Here is a 24,776-nt window from a genome sequence, read left to right as displayed (position 1 = left end):
ATTCAGATGTGCTGATAACCTGAAATTGAATGTGTCAGAACGCAGACATGTGAAGGGAAAAGGGAACTCCAGGCTAGAGGAGCTGGGTGGATGGGAGGCAATGCCTGGGGGAGAGGGTTTTGCACACCCATAGCTCCTAGCATACCCCCACCCACAGTGTGTGCCTGTGCGCCTGTGTGCATGTGTTTGGGGCAGAGGAAAAATGGAAGGTTTCAAGTTCTGAAGTATTTATAGGGAAGCTTTGGCTTTTGTATATGTTAAATAAATCAAAAGACATTTTTGGCTGCTAATGGGTGAATGGTAATTTGTGATTAATTATTTTTAAGCCATGGCTATTTTAAACCTTTCTCCCACTCTCTCATATATGAGGCAGACAGACACACACACACACCCCAGTCTGGTGAGCACGTCTCGCAGGAAAGTTTAACAAAAGAGTCGCTATTGTCACTGTCCCAGCCGGCAGCAGTGCAGCTGAGGGTCAGTTGCTATTTCTATTTTAAACCTTGATTTTTGCAAAGTTTGTCTTTTGACTGTTCTCATTCTAATCAGGCTTAGTTAGGGGATCCGCTCCAAGCTCCACACCAGGCTGTGAGGACAGAGAAAGATAAACCGAGGGGATTAAACAAAAAGTTGTGCTCTGTCAATAGGCGTGTGTGTGTGTGTGTGTGTGTGTGTGTGTGTGTGTGTGTGTATGTGAGAGAGAGAGAGAGAGAAACAGAGACAGAGACAGAGACAGAGGGAGATTCCTTGGCCAACAGTCATTAAATAGCCGTTCCCTTAATTTCAAACAAAGTGCAGTTTATTGTAGAGCTGTGTGTTCTCCCTGCTGCTGTACTTGACTCCCATGCTGGCTGAGCCTTCAGGATGCTAGCTCTTCAGCCTCCCCTTGTGCCCATGACTGTGACCTTCAGAGACAGGGGAATGGCTGCTTCAGCCCCTCAGTCCAGCCTGAATGGCCCCCAAATGCCTGATGTGACCCGCTACCAGCCCTTGCTGCTGTTAGGAACCTATTCCTTTTTGACTGTGCTGGTCGATGTCTTGATCAGCTCAGACGCCACCTCATCTCTGCAGCCTCCCTGGGGCACTCTTCCAGCCCCCACCTGCGGCAGTTTAGGATGCATTTCTCCCTGGTTGTGGCCCCATCCCTTGTCCTGGTTTGGAGACATCTGCATGCATCTTGTCTTTCCCACAGGGTGGCGAGCAGCTCTAGGGCTGATCTGATGTGGAGGCACCTTTGTGTACACTCTTGCCCTCCATGGCATGGAGCCGGGCAGCTTGCTGGGGAATACATGCGGGAGGAGGCTGAATTTCTTGGAAATGTGTTTCTTGAGGACTTTTGAGGTCCCTAGTTAGAGCTTGCCATGTTCAGAGGAAGGGGCAATGAGGCAAGAGACAGGCTGGGAGTGGGCAAAAAGTTGTCTTTTTATTTCACCTTGGACCCACCTGGTATCACTTTGTCAATGTGCCCCTCAGCCCTAGCTGGCTGAAGGGATGCGGTTCTGCTCTGCCATTCGGGTGGATACTCTTCTTGGAAGCTCGTAGATTCCCTCCCCAAGAGGCTGCTCTGTGGAAAGGTGAGGACAAGGTTCCAATTTGCCGTTCCTCTTCCCACCCTCATCACCTCCAGACTGATTGGCACCACATGGCATGCTATCCAGGAGGACCCAGAAGCTTCCTTGTGGTATGGACCCTGTGGTGGCTTCCCCAAGGGAACGCTTGGCATGTTTTTAGTTATTCATTGGTGTTCTCATCTGTATCTCCCTGCTCCTCCTCGATTGTTTTGTCTTTCCCTAAAAATATTTATTTGAATCCTGTAATCAAAGACTGAAAAACAAAATAAAGCCGGATATTAAAAGGAAAATTTTTTTAGGAGGTTGGAATGTCAAGATCATTTTTATTAGAAAAGTTTACAAGATGAAGCCACAAATGAATTTATGTAAACTTCATATATTTAGCATAATACTCCCAACCATGCTTCTGGAGAGTGATACTGGCTGACATAACCTGGATTTAAAATACTTTCTACTTAAGGCAGGACAAATTCATTTTAATTAAAATTAACAGATTTTTCTTGATCGTATTTTTAACACACACACACACACACACACACACTCACACACATCTGTGTTCAGAATTGATAAAGAAAGAACTCTGGTTAAATAATCCACTTTTGTCTGACAACGGAATCCGTTATAGAGGTGCAAATATGCAGAAAGCTATTTGGAAATGCATCCTAGTAGTTGTCAGGTTTTATTATGCAGGAAGGTGTCATGTTTGTTACGAAGCTGAGTGCAGATGGCAGAGTGGAAGAAATGGATCACTAATTTTAACAATGATTAATGAACAGAGATAGAAAATGAATTACATTGGACTATCGGAGGCAAGAAATATTTTTGTGAAAATTTTGACTCATCTGCTGTGCTGTTCTCTGCAAATTATTTTCAGAAATTCTATATGTTGTCAACAGTTGACTGCATTTTCCATTACTGTCTATTTCTGTTCTTAAGTACTTTTGTGTTATTAGAGATACATAATTTCAAAATACCAATACATTCCTGATTACTTAGAGAAAATATATGTAACAGTGTGACTGCTCCATAGACACTAGCCATAAAAGTCCTGTTTTATAATAATCTTTCATTCTTCCTCATTTTATCACTACATTAGGAATGTTTGATAAAAAAAGAAGGGGGTGGGGACTCTCCTAGTGCATGCAGAATAAAGAAAAAATAGAAGCAAAGGTAGCAGTAAAAATGTGGGCTGGTGGCTTATTGTAGTCTTAAGCTGTCACCAGAAAGCCATTCTTTGTGTTCTTGGCCTGCCATCATGGGAGGCAGGGACCCACCTGCTCTAGGGCATAAGCCTCCGTGGGCCATGGCCCATCCTGTCTTGTCCCTAATGGGTGTTGCCCTAAGCATCCTGTGACACAGGAAGTTATCACTAGTTCTTGAAGTTGTTCCAGATCTTTTCCCTCTAATAGACTCTTACTCTAGTGTCTGTGTGCTCCAGTGGCCCTGGTTTCATGGGGCTTTGTGAGTCTTGTTTTGTTCATTAGCCTTATTAGCAATTGTGTGTGTCATCTACAAATGAATACAGTTTATTGACTATGATTTCTGCTTTTGCTGGTAGGAACACCTATGTGATATCTCATATGGAAAAACAGAAAATGGATAGTGGTGGTTTTCCCTATTCTCTCTCCGTCCGACCCGTACTTCCTTTTTTTTTGAGTTAAGATATTATCCATCTTAAGTATGTTGACTTCTAGGCATCTCATTTTCTTGAGATCTTTGCGATTGAGAAATGATCTGCTTGTGTGTGGATCCAGTATTGTAATTGGTAGGCACTTAATTTTGTTCATCAGGAGCCACTTGAGTGGTGACATGAGTAAATTTCATAGTGCTTTAGGATACTTAGGGTTTCAGGGCGACCCAGTCACAGCTTGGCTGGGCATCTGTGCCTGTGGTTGTCAGTCGCCTCTCAGCCTGCTGCTGCTTCTCCCTTGGCTTGGAGGTCAGTTTGTATCAGAACCTTATGTAAAGTCCCTGCACGGTTCTGGCAGTCTTTCCCCAACAGGAAATCCCCAAAGATGAAAACAGGGTGCTTCTTGACCCTCCCAGTAAGCGCTGGCCATCCAGGGGTCTGGCTTTCACACATAGTAAGCTGCCACCTGAGAGCTGCCTGGGGTCTGAACAAATGGACGATCTATAACTACCTCCTTCTCCTGCAAACGAGCCTTCCAAGTTTCCAACTTGACTGCTTTATTTATGCTCTTGACCTGTGAAAACAAGCAGGCTGTTTAAAAAGCAAAAAGTACTTCCCATGATTAGAGCACTTAGAGTTGAAATAAATTGCAGAATGAAGAGGACATTCCTCGTTGCTGCAGTAGAAAATGTCATGAAGGTTTTGCTTCTTGAGGACAGTCTGTGGTTCTCCATGTCAGGGCTCCCCTGACTTTGGGGTCCTCAAGAAAGGATTCATGTGTCTTCCCCCTTTTCTGCTTTGAGGTGGTGGAATAATCCTAGTGAACATTTAAAACATGTTTGTGAATGGTTCTAAGTCAAGTAGTTTGCATATAATTATGGTCCTGATGGGAAAACACTTTGGAAAAACAACTAGTGGTACAATGCAAGTCCTGCTCAGGTTACATAGCATATGCTAAACACAGAGGAAACACACACAGTCTTTAGTGAACAAGGTAGGGAATCCTCCAGGGAGCCAATTTAGAATGTGACTTAAGGCAAGCATGGCTTTCTGTGTTTCCTTCTTTTGGCAAGCATGGTGAGTAACGGTGGTCTCTGGAATTCTCTGTAGGCCTCGCCTCCTGCCTGGGATGGTCACCTTGCACTGGCCTGCACGGGGTAGGTGTTGAGCATTATGACTCAGTGACGGGCTTTGTGTGTGCAAGGCCTGGTGGGGACAGTGGTCACTAGTCTGGTGTTCGGCTCTATGCTGCACTGGGGGTAATGTAATGGTGCAAGGCATGAAGGGGAATGGGCACAAGTAGGGAGAGTGAGAGAACCTTACAGTTCATGGATAGATCAGGAGGAATAAAAAAGAAATTGTAGATGACCCACCTAGAGACAAGTGACTCCTAAATATAGAACTGTCTCTATGATTCATGGTTTGGGTTACTTTTGAGGCAGGAAGTCAGGCGGATGAATGATCTATAGGAATAATTTGAGGGTATTTGAGATTTAGATATTTGGATCTAAATATCTAGGGAATGAGTTGGTGCTCAGGTTACATTTTTCCTTCAAACATAGACATCTTCTGGTTACTTAACCTGTATTCATTAATGTCTATAAATCTGGTTTCCGGCTTATGCTGTGGTAAGTCGGTCCCCAGTCTCTTGTGTATATACTCTGTCTGTTGGCATGTTCGTCACGTGGCCGTTCGTGGAGGCAGCCGGCTCCATGTTGCTCGAGAGTGGAAGTCAAAGGCAATCCTGCTTCTGGGTGCTTCTGGCCTTCCTAGACAGCTCTCTTTATTTTCCCACAGTTGTTATCTGTTGTCTGTTTCAGTTATAATACCTTCATACTGATCTGAACTAACTCATGAAATCAGACCTGAAGAGTAAAATTATTTGAAAAATTATTTTAAAAATACCTATTTTAATGGGAAAATTCATCCAAGCCAACAGATAGTTATATACACCCAACTGTGCACTCATTTGGCCACAGTTCCTGTCGTTTTCAGGGACTGCATATTTGATTTGGCGGCACCTGTGCATGTGAACACAAGACCCACCACTCACCATTCTGCATGGATCCCAACCTCGGGCGTGTGCTCCGAGTGTACCATGTTAGCCTGCCACCCCCAGAAACATATTTAAGTTAGGCTGAGTTGAGTAATTATAATAAAGTGGCCTATGGCATGAGCTGGAGAATATTCAAGATGTCTGTCATCCTTCTATTACCTCAGGTAAATAACTGATTGACCTTTTTGGGGCTCTGATACTTTACTAATCAGAACCTGAAATCTGTATAACAACACTTCATTTACTTGATAGACAAAAGAACAATTGCACTTGAAGTAATGTGATTTCTAAATAGACACTGCCTGTCAAAAATAAATGCATTAGAAGTAAAATGTAGCTCAAGGAGACAATTAGCAAACAGAGGTGACACCGTAAACAGGTGCACCCATTATTCCCAAAGCTTGTGGCAATATATTCGCGTCTTTTAGAGTGATGGAAGATCATGTGACGGTTTGGTGAATTATCTATCGGTATCATCTGACTGATGAAGCCGCTGCTGTTGCAGATCATTTAAAAATGCATCTCACAAATTACATGGTAGCTGGGAAAAATGCAGGTTTTTTTTTTTTTTAAAGAACAATGCTTTTCTAAAGCAATGCGCTAGCATACGTAATTTTTTATTTGAAAGGATGGGGACCATTTCATTATGCTGGGTATACAGTCGGTTAAGGTTGTGCAAATTCATTACAATGTTTGTTAATGTATAAAACATTTTCCATTCTGGTTTTAGTGACATTGGATTTTTTTTTTTATAATGTGCTGTTTCTGAAACATCTGCCATCCCTTGTTACCTGTGGGCAGAGGGGAGAGAATATACTCTTTCTAAGAATGTTGATAAAATCTTTATCAAAATGGAAAGGCTTGGAAGATGAGAGGAAAAGGATTTTTTATTTTTCTTTTCTGTGAATTACTAGGTTTGAATTTTCTGGAATAGGAAGTTTACCGTGAGACAAGCCAAGGGGCTTGTCATTGGCTGCTTGGTGGGCCAGGCCAGGAAAGGAATGGGCTTTCTGGGGGACCTCTCTATCCCCCAGTGTGGGCACACCTTGCAGGAGGTCCTGCCCTCAGAGGGCGTGTGCCTGGAGGCTTTCCTGAGTATTTGTCATCTGTCATACTTGCTTTTTTTTTTTTGCCATAGGATGAGGGATACTTGAATGACTTTTGCAGGTTCTGTTTTTTATTGTTACTACAAAATCATAAGAAAACAGTGTGAAATATTTTATGTGGCCTCCAAAGAAGTCCACCCTTGAATTTTCTTGGCATTCTCTTGAATAATCAGTAGCTGAAGCAAAACTTAATATGGATTTAGAGGTGACAGTTCAATAGGACAGCAGCATTTTGATGGCCCTCTATGCCCAGATAGGGAAATGAAGAAAACACCACCATACTGTTGTAATGTTCTCAGTGCACTCCATGTTCTTGCCAGCTTCCAGCTGGGGAGGTGGCTCATGTCCCCCAAGTACTTCTGTCTGGTCCCCTACCTATATCAGTACTTCTAGGGCACTCAGGTTTCTGTCTTGGAGGTGGGAGAAACAAGGATGGGACTTTGGGGGAATATCAAGCCTGAAGATGGAAACAGCCTTAGGGTCCCCTTTCCCCTGCTGTCGAGGAGCTGGGTGCTGGAAGGGGGTGCAGGCCTGGCTGGCCTAAACGCTGCTCTGCAGTCACAGGTCAGTCCACTTTGTGAGTTGAACCAAGAAGAACAACAACAGAAGCCTGCAGAGAAGTCAGCTGGCTGGATGAGGTCTCCAGTCACTGGGATCTGTGCCGAGTGCCAAGTGCACTTCTTGAAGAACTGCCCAAGCAGCCTTTCTGGGAAATTTTTGGACATCAATGCATCGGAGAAGTGGCAGCCAGGAGACTTCTGAAGAGTGCTGGATCTCTAAGCACGGGAGAGATTTCCTGACTTACAGAAGGGGAGCATGCCAGCCAGGGGAGAAGATTCACTAGCCTTCCTCAATGCTGTTCTTCTCCTAGTCCTCTTTTTCTTTTTAAATTAATAGACTGTTTTTTAGAGTAGTTTTAGGTATACAGGAGTACTGGGTAGAAAGTCCAGTTCCCATTTACCCCCCTTCCCACATTTCCCCCTGTTATTCACATTTGTGTTGGTGTGGTACATTTGTTGTGATTGATGAGCCAACTTTGATGCATTATTATTAACTAGAGTTCATAGTTTACATTACGGGATCACTTTTTGTGCTGTACATTTTATGGGTTTGGACAAATATATAATGATCTGTGTCCACCATTATGGTGTCATACAGAATGGTTTCACAGCTGTAAAGATCCCCTGTGCTTCACTTATTCATCCCTCTTTCCCTCTAAGCCCCTGGCAACCACTGGTCTTTTTACTGTCTCCTTTGTTTTGCCTATTCTAGAATGCCATAGAATTGGAATCATACCTTATATAGGCTTTTCAGATTAACTCCTTTCACTTAGTAATATGTGTTTATGGTTCTACCATGTCATTTGTGGCTTGATAGCTCATTTCTTTTTATTGCTGAATACTACTCCATTATCTGGGTGTACCACAGTTTGTTTGCCCTTTCTCTCACTGAGACACATCTTGGTTGCTTCTCTATTTTGGCAATCATGAATAAAGCTGCTATAAACATCACTGTGTAGGTTTTTTTTGTGTGGATGTAAGTTTTCAACCCTTTTGGGCAAATATCAAAGAGTGTGACTGCTGGATTGTATGGTAAGAGTATTTTTAGCTTTGTAAGAAACCACCAAACTCTTCCAGAGTGGCCCTACCATTTTTCATTCCCACCAGCAATCAATGAGAATGCCTGTTGTTCCATATCTTTGCCAGCATTTGGTGGTAGCACTGTTATGGATTTTAGTCAGTGTACCATGTTCTAATAGTGGCCAAGCACCATCTATTACATTGGGGACCTGAGATTTTAGAACATGTGAAATGAAAGATAACACATGCAAGTATGTTCTCAGCTATGTTCATAAACTCACACCTATGCACACACACACACACTCACATAGAACAGATAGAAGTGCACCAAAATATCAATAGCAATCACACCAGCTAATAGAATTATAATTGTTATTTTCTTCTTTGTAATGTCTCATATTTTCCGAATGTTCTGGAAACGAGCAAATTATTGCTTGAATAACCAATTTTATAAAATGAAAAGTAAATTAGTTGAAAAAAGCAAAACCTGTAAAAGAGATCCTGTGATAGGGTGGGTAGGACTTTCATTTTCACTTCAGACAATATCTATGGAACTAACATTTCTGCTAATACCGATGGCAATACATTTTCTCAAAAAAATCTGCTTCAGAAAATAAGTGAATTTTCACTATGGCTTAATTTGGCTGCCAAAATGGTCTTACTTTTTGTTCAGCTCAGAATTGGTGGGGTGCAATATAAACATAATGCAATTGGCAAATGCGAGCCATGCATACAATTCAAATTTTCTAAGAGCCATGTTAAAAATGATAAAAAGAAATAGGTGAAATTGATTTTAATATTTTATTTTCAATGTATCCAAAATATTAGCGCTTCAACAACTAGAAAACATAAAGAATATAAATGAAACTGCTCACATTTCTAGTGCTCAGTAGCCACGTGTGGTTTAGTGGTCACTAAGTTGTTCAGCACAGTTCTGTGTGATGGCTGAATATTCAAGCAATATTTGCCAAGCAGAATACCTGAGCAGCAATGTTACCTGCAGTAAGTATAGAAGACATAGAAGATATGCACTTTATGCTTTCCATTTGTTTCACATTTCTTCCTCAAGATAAAAACTACTGCATAGATTCCTTGTGATATGATACTAGTATGAAATATTTTCTGTCAAGGGATAAGTATTTTTAATTTGTGTGGTGATAAAATATATTAGGAAGCATTTACAGTTTGGGGATTTTTTCTTCTTTTGCATCACTCCCTAGCTGGTGGCCAGAGTTGTCTGGATTTGCTTGAGATAACGTGGACTCTGCACTCCCACGGACAGGGTGAGACCCCAGGCCAGGGTGGGCAAAGACACTGGGGAGAACCTACCAGGCTGGCTCTCAGAGAAAATGGCCTCTGCGGAGAGCTGGGTGTCTGTCCTGGGTGAGTTAAGGCTCTGGGACTCCACCAGTGTGGCTGCTTGACACTGGCCACTTGGAACCGGACTTGTGTCCAGCAACACAAGTCATGAGCCTTGTGAGAAATGTGTGCCTCTGGTCTGTGCTTCTTACCTGAGAATACTGGCCTACAGGACATGTTCTCCTCTGCCTTGTCCTGGGTCAGAAATCTCTCACCTTGGGTTGGGAAGGCAGAACCCACGTGCAGAATGGAGGACCAGGGCTGCCAGGGGAGTGCAGCGGCCGACTGGGGCTCTGTGGCTGTGGGGTGGGGTGACGGGTTTTCCATGTTTCTTCAGTGGGTCTGTGAATGCTGCTGCTGAGGACGTGGTCGTGGGGGCCACTGGGTGTCTGACCAGTGGACATCAGGCAAGCTTGTCTGCCTCAGAGACAGGGCTCTCCGAGGCCATAGGGGGAGCGATGTTACCCTGTGTTGACATATGTAGGGCAGAGTGGCCTACAGTATGGGCCACGGAATTGGCCTGCCTGGATTCAGACCATGGCTCTCCAACTCATGATCTCTTAACCTTGGGCAAGTTATTTCCTGGCTGGTGCCTCAGTTTCCCATCAATAAATGAACTAGATGACAGTACCTGCCTCACTGGGTTGTCACAAGGGTGAAGTGAGACAGTATGGGTCAATACTTGGGACTGTGGGACTCCACCAGTGTGGCAGCTTGGCACCAGACCTGTGTGTCAATAAATGTCAATTGTCACTCTTACTGAGTTTTAGGAATGGTTAGGTCAATGAACAGATCCCTTCATCTGTGATGTGTGCATGTGTGTGTGTGAATAATTCTGGCTTGTGTTCTGGCTTATATTTCCTACATGGCTCTTGTATTCCTGTCTCCTTTTTGTATCACCAGCCTGGACTGACTTACCTGGAACTATAGCTTCTCTCTCCTTTCACTTTTCCCTCTTTCCTTTTCTCCTTCTCAGAGCTCTTTTGACTATGAATTAATTGTAGGTTGAGGGACTTGCAAGCGAAAATCAAAGCCAATAAACTTCAAAAGGACAGGGAGGACCAGGGCCACCGGGGGAGTGCAGGGGCCGACCCGGGCTCTTGTGGCTGCAGGTGGGGTGATGGGGGCTTTCCATGTTTCTTCAAAGGGGACACCAAGTGTTTCAGACTGTCACTTAAAAGCTCAAATGCAAAACTTTGGAAATCTGGGTGAGAGGCAATGGTTTCCAAAACAGCTATTTTTATCTTTTGCCAGCAAGCATGAGCCCAGTGGAACATAGAGTTAAACTTGGAATTTCTTGGCAAGGGTTAATAATCAATGTAGATCTCCTAACAAAGGAGATGCTGCCTTATTATACTGGGAAAGTTTTTTTCTTAACTGTCAGTGAAGCAGTACTAATTATTACTCCAGTGTAAATGAGGTCATTTCCTATTAAGAGAACAAAATGCTTAGCCTTGCCTTGCCAATTCATACCAACTATTTTTCACACATACTCAGCTTTTTAGTTTTTTTAAATTTTTATAAAATCCATTCATTTGTATTAGAAAAGTGTAAACCATCGCAATAATAGTTGCCCATGATTACCCAGATGAGCTTTTGTAATGTGTGGGTTGTTTGAATACCATGTGTTAGCTATGGAACAATTAGGCAGCTGAATGGATCTTTAAAACAATCAGATACTTTTATCTCACTGAAAAAATACATTCCTTGGATGTGTACTGTTAAACCATAAATTCCGGAGAATGTTAAACTCACGTCAGGAGGAGAACTTTCGGATATATGTTGATCAAGGACAAAAAGACATCCAAATATCTTGTCTTCATGTTTTCATTTTTTTAAGCAAGCAAAAAGATTTAAGGAATATTGTAGCAAACAAAGGGTAATTGTTTTAGCCCAGATGTTGCTTTTGCACAACAAGCAGGTTACAATGTTCCCACAGAGCTGATGAGCCCAATCAGGGAAATGATTAAAAATTGATTTTGTCCCTGTAATTACAGTATGTAAACTACTTAGCTTGGATTGCAAAGGAAGTGATTTTCTAATTACGTATATACTCTGGTGTCTAATGATTGGTTTTTTGAAGTAATGAAGAGAGAGCACTAACGACTCCTTGGTGTTCTGTTGTTTAAGAAAGACCATCTTTAGAGTAAGCAGCAACAGACAAAGAGTTTAAATTGAATTTTCAACACTGTTAATGTGCACATGGATTTGTTTATTAAAGAGACAGGGAAGTAATTTGATTGGCTCTGAGCATCTTGGCGTTTCTTCATGCTACAGCATGCAAAACACACGCACGGGTCGCAAGCTGACGGGAAGGAGCCTCTCCACTCCTCTTCTATCACAGAAGTGCCTGGGCCGATGTCACAGGGTCTCAGGTGTCTGGGAGCATCTGATGTCTGTGTATCCTGAAAGCATTTAGATAGAACAGATATCAAATAGCTTCTCCATCCAAGTTACCTTTGGTTTTAAAATGAAAGGAGAGGCTTCCTTTGGAACAAGTCTGGGCAGCCCAGTGCACTCTGAGTTACCCAATTTCAGCTGCATCCTATGATGCTGGGCTCTGCGTCGGGGTGCAGTTGCCCCCCACCCTGTGTGCTGGTACTCTGTGCTGCCAGAGTCCCTGGCCAGGATGAGCCCAGGATAACTCTGGCCCACCCCCTTACTCCTGGTGTCCTACATGCAGCACACACTCGCTGCAAGCATTGGCCCTGTGCATGGAGGCCTGACTGCCCTGGGTCAGTTGTGGGACCCTGGGGAGTGCGCTGATGGGGTTTAGGAGAGAATTGGTTGGGTTCTGAGTGTTCCTCCTCTACGTTGAGACCCTTTGTGGCTGTTGAATAACAGCGCCTCAAGCACCTGTCCTGGCAGAAGTTAGAAGAGGGTGACTATTTCTCAGCAGGCATCATGGTGTGCAGTCCAGGAAGAGGGCAGTGGTTCCAAGGTGAGGGTGTGTGTGGTGAGGCCAGCAGATCAGGAGACGTGTACTGTTGAAAAGCTAGTTTGTTACTATAGTTCTTAAGGGGAGGGGGCATGCCACCCCCGGCAGGGCTACATGCGGAGTCACCAGGGACAGTCGGGTCAGAGGCAGCACGGGAAAGATGTGGGCAAGAGCCTTTATAGCCGTTTCTGAGGGAAAGGCCAGGTCAGGCAGGATAAGCAGACTTAGTACTGGCCAGTTTAGATCATACCAGCAAGCTCTGGGGTAAAGGGCTGACTCTGGTTGCCTGATGTCTGACCCTGGGGTGGAGAGCAGGTGGAGAGATGTGCAGAGTGTGAGAGCCTGTTGGAGGAGGAGGTGGTCGGGGCACGGACTCTGGGTTGGTTGGTCTGCCTGGGAAAGATGTGGTGCAAGGGGAGTTATTTCAATCTCTAGGAATTAGCTAGTCCTATGAGGGACAGTCCCTGCAGAGTCTGCAGGGCCCCAGATGCCCAAGATCAGGAACACATGGCTACTGTACCTGAGCCCTGGGCTAGCACTGACTTGGAGTTGGTACCCTATGCTGCCAGCGTCCCTGGCCAGGATGAGCCCAGGATAACTCTGGGACCCCCCCCCCCCCCCCGCCCTTACTCCTGGTGTCCTGCCCAGCAAGTCTCACTGGCTTTCTATGAAAGGCATCCTGAATCTACCTGCTTATGTCCATTGCCGTGGCTCTGACCGCATGTCAAGCCAGTATCCTCTCCCCCGGGCAGCTGTAGCAGCCTCCCCGTTGGTCCCTCTGCCTCTGCTCTCATCCCGTTCCTCACAGCAGCCAGAGTGGTCCTTGTGCGATGTACAGAGGGAGGGCCTGCCATGTGCCACACTGAGGGCAGTCCGGGGCAGGTGGGAGCCTTGTAGCCGCCTGGTGGTGGGCCCTGGAGAAGAAGCTCCTCTGCCTCCAGACAGAAGAGGGCCTGCTGCTCAGGACTGCAGGGTTCAAGGTGTTGACCTAGAGAACTGGGGTGTTATTTCCAGATAGCTCCAGAAGTGTCTCCTGCTAGCCACACCCTTCCCCAGGCAGAGGGCTGAAGGAGTGCAGCTGGCTCTCTGAGTCCTTCTTTCTCAACTCTTTTCCTGGAAGGAAAGCCGTTTTACCCAGCTCCCACCTGCGCTGGACTGCCCAGACTCCTCCACAGAGCCCTGCTCCTGCTGCCGGGCCTTGGACACCCCCTGGAAAGGGAGGCCCTCTGTCTGTCCAGGAATGCATTCTGCCCCCACCTCCCTCCCACTCAACACCTACCGGGACCTGGGAGGTGGATGGGACACAGCAGTGTCCTCCTGTACTGGGAGGTGACACAGCGACTGCTCTTAGTGTGGCACATGGCAGGCCCTCCCTCTGTAAATCGTCTCTCCCTGCTGAGATGGCCTAGTTGCCATGGTATATATAGAGAGAGACAGGTGTGTGATGTTCATGGGAAGGCAACGTGTTGGTCTAGAGGAAGGCTCTTTGCGTTGAACTTGGGGCTCATTACAGAGGGCCTTGACCCTCGTGGGGGTGTTGCATCTCTGCTCCTCTTTTGACTCACCAGTCACCTTCTCTTTCAGTACCCTTGGGCTCAAGTCTGCAAGGCTGGGCTCCTGCTCAGTGAAGGCTTCTCTGGCTCTTCCCAGAGCTTGGCCTCCCTCTCCCATGGGCAGAGGCACCAGTGCAGGGCTGTTCCAGGGAACAGGCCAGGCCCCCTGGATGGGCACAGCTTTGCTGGTGGAATTCACAGTGACAGGCTGCAGTGTGGGCTCACTGCGTGCCAGGACCGACCAGAGCTGTCCAGGCCACCTCCCACTTTCTTTTTCCTGTCTGTGTCCCCACATCTTCCTGTCCTCCCCATTCTCCTTCAAAATCCCTCTTAGTGCTGCCCACCCCCTCCTCCTTCCCATTCCTCAGAGGGGCATTGGAGGTGCTCTAGGCTGTAAGAGATGCTCCCAACCTCCCTGGCACCCTGCTCTCTCTCTCTCTCCCTTCTTGAAGTTGCAGCCATACTTTCTCCTGGAACCCCACACCCTCTCATGTCGGGGGCCCTGGCCTTTGCTCTCCGCTTGCCTCTGTCCCACAGTTTCCATTGCACCTGCTTCAGGGCCCTGCTCGAGCGCCCTTCCTCCCTGGTGCTCCACTTCCCACCTCTGACATGCCTCTCGGCCCTCTCCCTTCAGCCAGACCATCACACAGTGGGTATCTCTGTATCCTGTGGAAGGCCTACTTGCCCTCTGGTCAGCCGTGGGGGCTGGCACACTGTGTGCACGAGGCACTGAATGGACAGGTCTCGAGTCCATTCGCTGTCAGGAGCCAGTGCCTGTGGATGACTGCATATGTGCCTTACCTGTGTTTCAAAGGGGAAGCAGGGGTTATTGATTTATCACAGGTGGAGTTTCAGGCACTGAAACATGCCTGTGGAGGGCATAATTTTTTTGGTGGGGTGGCCGTGCCCAAGCCCCCTTGACCCATGCCATGCTTTTGCTGCCTTTGTTAACTGCCCCTCCCCCATTTCCTCTCATCTGGTGGTAACTGCACCAAACTGGGCTTGTTGGCAGTGTCCCCTGGGTGGCCCCCCTCCTCCACCCCCTCAGCATGGGGTCCCCTCGGGAGGCAAGGGCGAGGGGTGTCTCCTATCAGGGACCTGTTCCTGGTTATGTCACTGCGTGCTCTCTAATTGTGAGTTACTTACTTGCACCAAAAGGCCATTTCCTTCATTGAGGAAGGCAGAATTCCTGGCTGGTGTTTCCCCTTCTCCCACTCCACCTGCAGAGCTTCGGAGGTCTGATATGATCACTGCAGTGATGTGATGACATCAGACGCCAGGACCCCCCTCTTACTAAAACTGGTTTAGAAGGACACATGTCACTGACTTGTTTCCTTTCCTGAGGTCCAGTGTAGCCTCTAAACTTGTTGGGCTAAACTTGCCCAGGTGGGCCAGACACCTTTAGATAAACCCCTAATTATTTGGGGGACCTCTTAAGAGGGCACAGCCCCTAATGCTGCCACAGGGCTTGTGCCGGGATCTTGAAAAATGTACAGCATAGAAGCTCCCATCACTGCCCTTTGTGTAGATTGCAGGAGACAGTGATGTTCTGATCAATGGTGTGGAGCTGGAGGCTGAGTGGGTGTGGGATGTCCCCAGTTTCTCCATGTTCTCCCTGTCATTGGAATGTACAAAGCTACTAAATGAACAGCCCCTGGAGAATAGTTCTAGACTTTTGCAAGCCATGAGCCAGGATATAAAATCTGCGTCTGTCCCCCTACCTCATGTAACCTCCCTAAACTTAAGGGGTCTTGTGAACACAGAAGGGAGTCTCGCAGAACCAACCAGATGCTGGGGGCCTGTTCTGCCCATTGCTGGGCCAAAACCTAGGAATGCATAGCATTGAGCATCTATTTTTCACATTAGATTGTAAAGTTGAGTGAAACAGAACAACACAACACAAAAGATAATTTGATTGAGGAGAGAGAAGGAGGGAGAGGGAAAGAAACTTGTGATTTCTTTCCTGTTACAGGTGGTTGAGATGTAAACTTTTGTTTTATGTCTCAAGATAGGCAGGTAGAAATCAGTTTACAAACAGCAGTGTCTCTGTTACACTTTGAGAAAACACTTCTAGCTTGCAATCAGCAAGTGCCATTCTGGTTGCCAGAAATCAATCTTGGAGTTGGATGGAGTGTTGCAAACCAGTGGCCTCATGTCCAAACTTCTTGGCCTGGGGCCGCCACCATGGGCTCTCTGAAGGCATCTTCTGGTTTCCCATTTGTAGACATATCCTTGAATCCCTACCAGAATTCTATTTCTGTGGTATCTGTATGTACAGCTTCAGCTTCAGCAAAATATAACCAATTAAGAGGGAATTTTTGCTTGCCCATAAACAGATTAGCTTCTGAGTTACACTGGACCCAAGTGTGAGCTGGAAATCACAGGTTGTGGCTTGGCCTTGATTTCCCCAGCCAGTGGCTCTAGAGCTACTGTGGATGGGCATCTAGGCCTCCATCTCCTCCAAGTGTGCCATAGTAGATGAGATCATCTATGTGCAATTTATTTGAGTTATAAAACAAAATAAGAAAGTAAAATGCCTAACTGGCTCCTGCTCTCCTGGTCTTGCTTCAGGAGAGAGGACTTTGAGGTTGTACGACGCCCCAGATCCTGGGGCAGTTGCAGGTTCCTGGGTTCCTGGTCTGGAACCACTGAATGCTGCCCTGGTCACCAAACAGGTGTGGCGACTGATATCTGGGTGGAACTGGGGTCTCTGGGGGCCTCCTAGGGTCTGGGAGAAAAAAGAAGCCGTGGCTATCTCACCAGTTCCTCAACTTTTAGAATTCCAAAGACAGAGAAAGAACCAGAGGGACAGGGAGAGAAAGAGAAGGAGAGGGAGAGGGAGAGAGGGAGGGACAGATGGAGAGAGGGAGGGAGAGGGCAAGAGGGAGAGCGGCGCCCTTACTGGCTCCTACTTCTTATTCTGTCCCATCCGCAGAAGGGATGGTTAGATGCCCCACTCGCTTCTCTTTTTGCAGGTGGCAGTTTCCCATTAAAAGAAGCTGAGCAAATTTGTTTTATTGCAACAAAGGTCACATAGTTCCCAATTTTAAATTGCTCAATGAATTGGGGCAGTGGGGGCTATTAAATGTTGTTAGACTCAACTAACTGGCAGATTGTTACCTTGGAATGCTGTTTACCTATCTTATTGAAGTCGATATGTCCAACATGGAGAATTGCTAACAGGTCTTATTTTTGCAGTTCCTGCCCACCACGGCTTTAAGAATACCCTTCAGCCAGGAGGGAGCTCCATTGCTTTAAGACTCACCTGGTAAGGAACTTCATCATTTTGTAATTCGCTGAAATGGTGTCTGTCTGTGAGTTTGTGTGTGGGGAGCCCAGCTGCCCTCTTTGGATTGCAGACCCCTGTGTTGGATAAGAGCCCCTGCAGCTCCTCCCTTCTCCTCCCTGAACTGAGAGGGGCTGCAGAAAAGGTTCCAGATTCACAGATCTCTCTGATCCAGTGTATGTCCCGGGTCTTCTGGGTGGGATGAATGTGTGATTTCAAGACCTGCTCAGGAAGTCTCAGAATGGGGTCACAGATGAGACAAAGCCCTGGGAGGTTAGCTTCTTTCTCTCTGTATGACTTCCTCGAGTTACCATCCACCAGCTGTCAGCGGGAATGCGAGCCAGTGAGCAGGTGGGGCTGCTGCCCAAGGACAGGTGGCCCAGTCCATGCACCCACGGTCGGTTTGCCCCATACTCTCCAAGTGGTTCTACGGCCTCGCCCCATCTTGGAGGAAACTTGCCTCAGAACAGCCCCATATTTGCCATCTCAATCAGACTCAAAATCACAAGCTCATTAACAGAGTGTTTCCTTGGCATCAAAGCTGATAAAAAGTTAAAACATCAGTAAAAGGGCAGAGCTTGTATTTGATGTTTGCAGCCCCCTCGTCTGCGCTGACCCTGATCTCTCTGTAAACTCACCCTTGGATCTAATTAGCCAAACCCACCTTCTCCTGACCATGGGCCTCAGAGGTTCCCTGTATACACCAGGGAAATTGATAGTGGAATTATATACCCAGAAATTAATTTTATATTACACTGAATATATATATTTTTATTGTGACTTTATCTTGTTGGAAAAGTGCTTACTTCTGATTTTGTGGATATTACTGACCATGGATTACTTTTATTTTGGTTTTTACACAACAGTTATATTAGAAATTTGCTGTTTTATTCTTACCTTCTTAGTAAAAATCCTTTTATCACACAATGGGTAATTTATATCCATTACCAGGCCTTTCAATCCTTTTCAGTGGGGCTGTCAGCGCCGTTGGCACAGTAATGATTAATGTGATCTAATAATAGTGTGCCATTATATTACCTTAGTAAAACATGTACCAACATCCTATTCGGATCTACCAAATTCATAGCTTCCTATAATATTTTTGTTGAAAGACAGGATTACTATTTTTCAAGGCTGATTTTTTCCCCTTTAACATATTTAATGAAATTCACAATTCTTTGCCTTAGTAATCGGGCATGTGATTTGGGCTTGGTGGGTGAATTTGACATCTGTAGGTACTGCTGTGATTTGTCAGGGAGAGGTTGGACAGTCCCAGGGATCTGCCAGAGAGATTATTGTGTTTTTGTTGGGCCTGGGTTGTTTTGCCTTGAAGAAAAAAATTGCTAGTTTTCCAGTCCCTTCTGACGCATAATAAGGAAGGTGTGCTTTAGATCAAAAGGCAAACGAGTAAGTAATTTGGCTCAAAGACTCCTTTCTTCCCTCTCCTGTTTTATTCTTTCCGTCATTTGCTTGGGTCTGCTGGCGCGAGCAGGAGAGAGAGCTAAGCCCGAGGAGGCAACCTCAGGCCTCTGTCCTGCAACTGCTCCTTCCTCGCCCATCCTTTCTCCCTCTGGCTTCGGCTCAGCCTCTCTGGATGCTAAGGTGGCGTTTCTCGCTTGGAACTACTGACATTTGGGGCTGGGCAGGTCTTTGCTCTGGGGTCTGTCCGGGCTCTGTAGGCTGGTCAGCACCCCCACCCCCAGCCCTGACCCACAGGATGCTGGTTGTATACCCTCTCCCTCTGCCGTGACAACCAGTATGTTTCCCGAAATTCCCAAATGTCCCCTGAGGGGCACAGTCATCCTGTCTGAGAACCACTGGTCTGATGTGGTAGGAACATCAGCAGATTGTTGGGGGTCTGGGGGAGTTCTCCTTGGGGGTTCCAGAGTTTCGTGGTGCTCCTTGCGACACCTTCAACTTTGGGAGAGAAGATGTGTGGATGATGGCTACACGCCGCTTCCTTTTCCTGACTGGAATACAGCCTCTTACTTTTTTCTTCTCCCTGTTCTGTCATAGAGCCTGGTCCGAGTGAGGGCCTGAATCTTAGCTTCGTCCACCTAAATCCCACTATAATCATACCCATGGTTGATAACATTCCACCTTTTCAAAGGGCTTTAAAATCTGTGTCAACCAAGGATGACACTATTGTAGTGCAGGCAAGATGTATTCAAACAATTACACATTCAAATCAAAGTGGTAAGGCTTGTCCTGCTATTCTGGCGCGAGCCTCAGCCAGAGCCCCAGAAACCTTCCAGAAACCTTCAGGTTTTTCCCTTGATCCCACTCAGCTCTGAAAGCAGCTTGGATATCTGGGCTTCTTAGGGCTAGAGGATGGGGGACGAAGGACAGGTGTTGGGCACGGGGGTGGAGAGAGAGAGAGAGAGAGAGAGATGAGGAGGGAGAGAGAGAGAGGGATATCCTTGTTTTTGATTCAGAACAAAAATTACTGCTTGCAACATTGGCTTGAAATATGCAATCAACTGAAATCAGGAAAAGTATTTTGAATGCAAAATTTATATTGAAATACTTGAATCTTGATACGTGTGCACCCACATACATGTATATATTTAAATCAAAGAAGAGAAGAAATAAAGGTTTTGTCACAAAAATATTATTGCCTATAGTATTTGCCTGCAAATTATTCTGCCACATCAGAACACATTTTTGTACTGTTAGCATTTCCATAGAAGACACTCTTGTTTGTTTTTACAACAGATCCTTGATGATAACAAAGAATGAGGAAATGGCTCTGACTTACCTTTGTGTTAAGAGGATTTCAAGTACATTGTGATGTTTGGAGCAGGGAGCATTTTGGCAACACACTCCTTTGCTGGTTTCTGGTCTGTCTCTCCTAGTACAGTGTAAACTTGGTGAGAGAAGGGCCCTGTGTATTTTGTGTTATTTTCCTAATTGTGCCTGATCCATAGATGGTTCTCAAGAAAACTTTGGCAGCTGGAAAGATGGATGGGTGGATGGCTAGATGGATAGATGGATGAATGTGTGTGTGGGTGGATGGATGAGTAGATGGATGGATTGATGGCTAGCTGGGTAGATGACAGGATGGCTGGCTGGCTGGATAGATGGATGAATGGGTGGATGGATAAATGGCTTGGTGGATGGATGGAACTCATCTCAAACTCAAATAGAACCTTAGAATAGTAGGCCCGGTGGTCCAAATGAAATCTCACTTTTTACCATCTCTTCACCCCTTGCCCTCCCAAACATTCTTTTTTACATAAAAATGGCCAGTTATAGAAAGAAAGACATTCTCATTATCTGGTCTTTTTAATCCTTTTTTAAAATAAAAAAAGAATAATGCCTAGGACTGTGCCTAGCAATCTCTGTAAGCTGAATTAATTACATGGGTGTCTTGTTGTACAAATATCTTTAAAAATCTACAAGGGCACATGCACAGGTGACTGGAGCTGAAGACACGAGGCAAAGTGAGGGAAGGTGACCTCTTTCAAAGTGAGACATGGGCAAAGAGTTTATGAGGCTCAGAAGACTTCCTGTCCAGATGACTGGTTGTCTATGTCTCCTGGGCAAGACTGTGATTTATAGTGTGTTTCATGATCTTGTAGAGGCTCTTGTGTGTCCTCCTCAGACTTGCCATGCTTGGGCTCTGTGGGACTGGTCGATGCTCAGCCATGTGGGATCAGCCATTTGAGGAGGCAGACTGCGGCTCTGGGTGGTGGGGTTCCCACATCCAGCACAGTGGGTACCTGTCTATTGGAAAACTTATTTCCAGTCATGAGGAGAAAAAGACACCCCATCCTTGACTTTTAAATTATTGTTCAATGACCAGCATGGCAGTATCAGTAAGAAAACAATGAAGAGAGAGATAAATGACCCCTAAAACTGGCAACCCATAACAAAGGAATGGGCTCGGGAACCAGATTTCCTGGGTTGGAACCCTGGCTGCCCTGCTTGCTGGCTGTATGACCAGGTGTGAAGGGCTCAGCCTTGTTGTGCTACAGTTTTCTCACCTGTAAATCAGGAATGACAAATAATCTGTGTGATGTGCTTAAACCGGTGCTGGCTCAGAGTAGGTGTTTAATAAATGTGTGTTGCTGTTATTTACATTTTCTCCATTTACTTATCTTTGTCCCTTTCTCCCTCTTTATTCAAGATCAAGGAAAATATAGACCATTTTCAGATAATTACCTTTTCTCCTCAGACTCTTACCAAAGCTAGGAACCCCATGATGTGGCCAAGCATGTAGTGTCCCAACACCCCTGGGGACCGTGGTTAGCAAGTTCAGAGCCCGAGTCAGAAAGGGTGGTGAGTTTCCTAAGTCAGCTTCCCCATCCCCTTTCCTTTGTGAAGGAGCATTGTTGACAACCATTGGGGTTTGGGACTTACTTGGGGCTTGGGGACTGCATTCCTGGGATGCGTGTCGTGTGGTCAGGTTGGGTGGGAACAGCCAGCTCTTAAAAGGGATGGGGGTCCGTGGCTTTTCTCTCCTAGCCCCTTGCCAGTAAGACTGCACCACGTCATGCCCCAATTTTATATTTTTAGCACCCACTGAAATTTAATGTTTTGCTTTTGGTTTATTATGTATGCAAGTATCTTGCTGATAAATACATGTGTAATTGTACTATCGTAACCACTGCTAGTCAGCGACAACATATAATTAAACTCACCCTTGTAGTCATTGAACTTTTCTATTCCTGACAAGATCATTGACCACTCCAAGGAGGGTGTGTGTCCATGCCTTGCTGCATGGCCTCGTCCCCCTCGTCCCGCCACAGGGCGCCCAGCACACCCCAGGGCGTGTCCACACACATGCATGGGTAGACTTCCTTACACAGCAGTGTGCAGGATGGGAGGGCAGGGCTGCAGGACCTGGGGGTGCCCCTCTCTCTGTGCGTCTATGCCCCGATGATTATTGACCCCAGAGGGGATGCTTGGTAAAGACTGGAATGAATAAGTCTTATAATCTCCTCATTTGACCCTGAGCCCTCTTTTTACACAAAACCCTGAGAGCCTTTCACTCATTGTCCTTTTTTGGGGGATGTTTACTGCACTGCTTTTATGCCCTATGCCATGGGTTGGTGAACTATGGCCTCTGGGTGACATCCTGCACACTGCCTTTTTTTGTTTTATTATAACATTTAAAGAAATTTTTAAAAATGTGTCAAAATATACATAATATAAAATACACCCACTTTAACCATGAAAGATTTTACCATTTCTAAGTACTTAGTTCAGTGGCATTCACATTGTTGTGTAGCCATCCTACATCCTCCCCAGAACATTTTCGACTTCCCAAACTGACTTCTGTACTCAGTGAGCACCCACTCCCAGCCCCTACCCCCAGCCCCTGGAAATCACCATTCTACCTTCTGTCTCTATAAATTTGACTATTGTAGGTATCGAATGTAGGTGGAACATACAGAATTTGTCTTTTTGTGATTGGCTTCTTTTCCTTAGCATAATGTCTTCAAACGGCATATTTGTGTTTTAGCATGTGACAGGATTTTCTTCCTTTTTTAAGGCTGAATAATATTCCACTGTGTATATATGTGTATAAGGGTGTGTGTACACACACTACATTTTGCGTATCCATTCATACATACATCAATAGACACTTGGTTGCTCCACATCTTGGCTGTTGTGAATAATGCTGCTATGACTCTGGATATTCAAATATTTCTTCAAGACCCTGCTTTCAGTTATTTAGGACATATACCCAAAAGTGGAATTGCTGGATCATATGGTAATTCCATTTTTAATATTCTTTGGAATGGCCATATACTGTTTTCCATAGTTGCTGTACCATTTTACATTCCTACAAATAGTGCACAAGGATTTCAATTTCTCCATATCTTCTCCAATGTTTACTTTCTGTTTTTTTAACAGTAGCCATCATAATGGTGTGAGATGGTATCTCACTGTGTTCTGCCAGTTTTTATATAGCTTGTGAACTAAGAATGGCTTTTACATTTCTAAATGATTGGAAAAAGTCAAAACAAAGATAATGTTTTGTAACACATGAAAAGTATATGGAATTCAAATTTCAGTGTTCATAAATAAAATTTTTTTAATGCACGGGCACTCCCATTCATTTGTGTATCATCTGCAGTTGCTTTCACACTACAGTGGCAGAGCTGGGTAGTTGGGAAAGACACCATGTAGCCTGTAGAGGCTAGAGTATTTCCCACCTGACCCTTTGCCAAAACTGTTGCCAAGCTTGCCATATGGTAAGAGCTTGCTACCCCTTACCCTGGTTAATCCTGTCAGCCACCCACTTTGCAGACAAAGAAACTGAGGCTCAGCAAAGTTAGCTAACTTGCTCAAGTCACAGGTTTGAAGATGGCTAACCTAGAATTCAGATGCTTGTTCCTGTCATTCCACACCTTACACTTGTTGCTGTCCCTTTAAACATAATCATTTAGAGATTGCTTTTATAGGGAATGTTTACTGAGGTTTCTGTAGGCCTGAGATCAGGTCCTAGCTGAAAAAAAATGTAATTATATTAAAATGTGACATCATCATTGGGAAAGGTGGCCCATTTAGGGAGTCAATGAGGATGGGAGGTGGTGTTAGGTGAGCTGAGCATCCCTTTATTTCTTACGCTTGAATTCTAAGATCCATGCCATGTGCTGCGTGGCAGGATGAACTTTTGGCTCTGCTGAGGGAGATGTTTAAGCATGCCTGCATGTCTACATGCACAGCATTTCCTCAGGATTAGGAGAAAAACTAAGCCAATCAATAACTTCTTCTTGCATTAAAAAAGTGAATTATTTCCCTAACCCAGAGGAAAGAAAACCAGTTGTACAGGAGAATGTGTTGATTGATTCTTTCCCCTTCATTCTTTTGATCATATGTTGTTTGTCATGAATCCTAGTATAGATGTCTTTGGCCAGCCCCAACTCTTTTTCTCCAAATGTGGAGATCTTCCCTCCCATTTTGCAGAGACTTGCCTCGGGCATCCCCTTTGCCTCTTGAGCTCAGGTGGTCAGCTGTTGCTAATGAGGGATCAGGCAGTTGTCTCTCTCAGCCTTCCCTTCTCTCTACCCTCTCCAACCCCCACAATGTGTGGACTTGGCACCAGGAGCCTTCTGATATTTCCCCATACAGAGGACAAAATGTGGGTATTTTTTTGTTTATTCTTCAATGGAGAGAAAAGCCATAGTTGATTTCACATATCTGTGTGCATTATGGAAATAATCCATCAGTCCAAGTATTTAGGGAGTACTGGGGGCTCCAGGGAATGATGGATCCTGAGTTCAGCTCCAGCAAAGAAATGTGGTTCTTCTTTTGTTTGGAAATGCATGACATTTCTTCCTAGTAACTATTGTATTTCAATGGTGGCCGTCTTGTGGTTGCAGAGTGAAGCAAAATGGTGTTTTTCATGGACTTTTGGCTGTGGTTTAAGTCTAGTAGAGCTGGACTCTTACAGTGTTTTGGTGCAATTCCTTTTGCACAAAGGAAAGTATGATAGATGTGAGTTATAGGATGATAATGTGACCAGAACATTAGTGTCTTGTAAGAAAGACAGCAATGACTTCAGACTTCGAGTTTCATCTTTGAAAATGTGCAGTGATGCCTTAAGCAAGGGGCCTGCACCTAGTAGGTGCTTGGTAAATGTTCAAGGAATGAATTGGTCTGGTAATTGTTTTGTGTCTGAGAATAAGTGGGAGAAATAAGTAATAATGTGTTTTGGAAATGGGGCTATCTATGATTTTTTTTTT

At 45.2% G+C, this 24,776-nt stretch overlaps 1 protein-coding gene across 9 annotated transcripts in view; it reads left to right on the top strand.

Moving 5' to 3' along the window:
- The window catches only part of ZNF536 (zinc finger protein 536), a 420,573-nt gene that overhangs the window by 34,068 nt on the left and 361,729 nt on the right, over positions 1-24,776 (top strand). For all 9 annotated transcript variants that reach the window (XM_036929913.2, XM_036929907.2, XM_036929912.2 and 6 more), the window contains exon 2: positions 16,992-17,061. The gene's annotated coding sequence lies outside the window, so the exon portion shown is untranslated. The remainder of the gene's footprint in view (positions 1-16,991; positions 17,062-24,776) is intronic.

This window comes from Manis pentadactyla, chromosome 15 (genome assembly GCF_030020395.1).
Source record: "Manis pentadactyla isolate mManPen7 chromosome 15, mManPen7.hap1, whole genome shotgun sequence".
NCBI classification, from domain to species: domain Eukaryota; kingdom Metazoa; phylum Chordata; class Mammalia; order Pholidota; family Manidae; genus Manis; species Manis pentadactyla.
The sequence above is the reverse complement of the archived record's forward strand: the minus strand, read 5'-3'. Positions and strand labels throughout refer to the sequence as shown.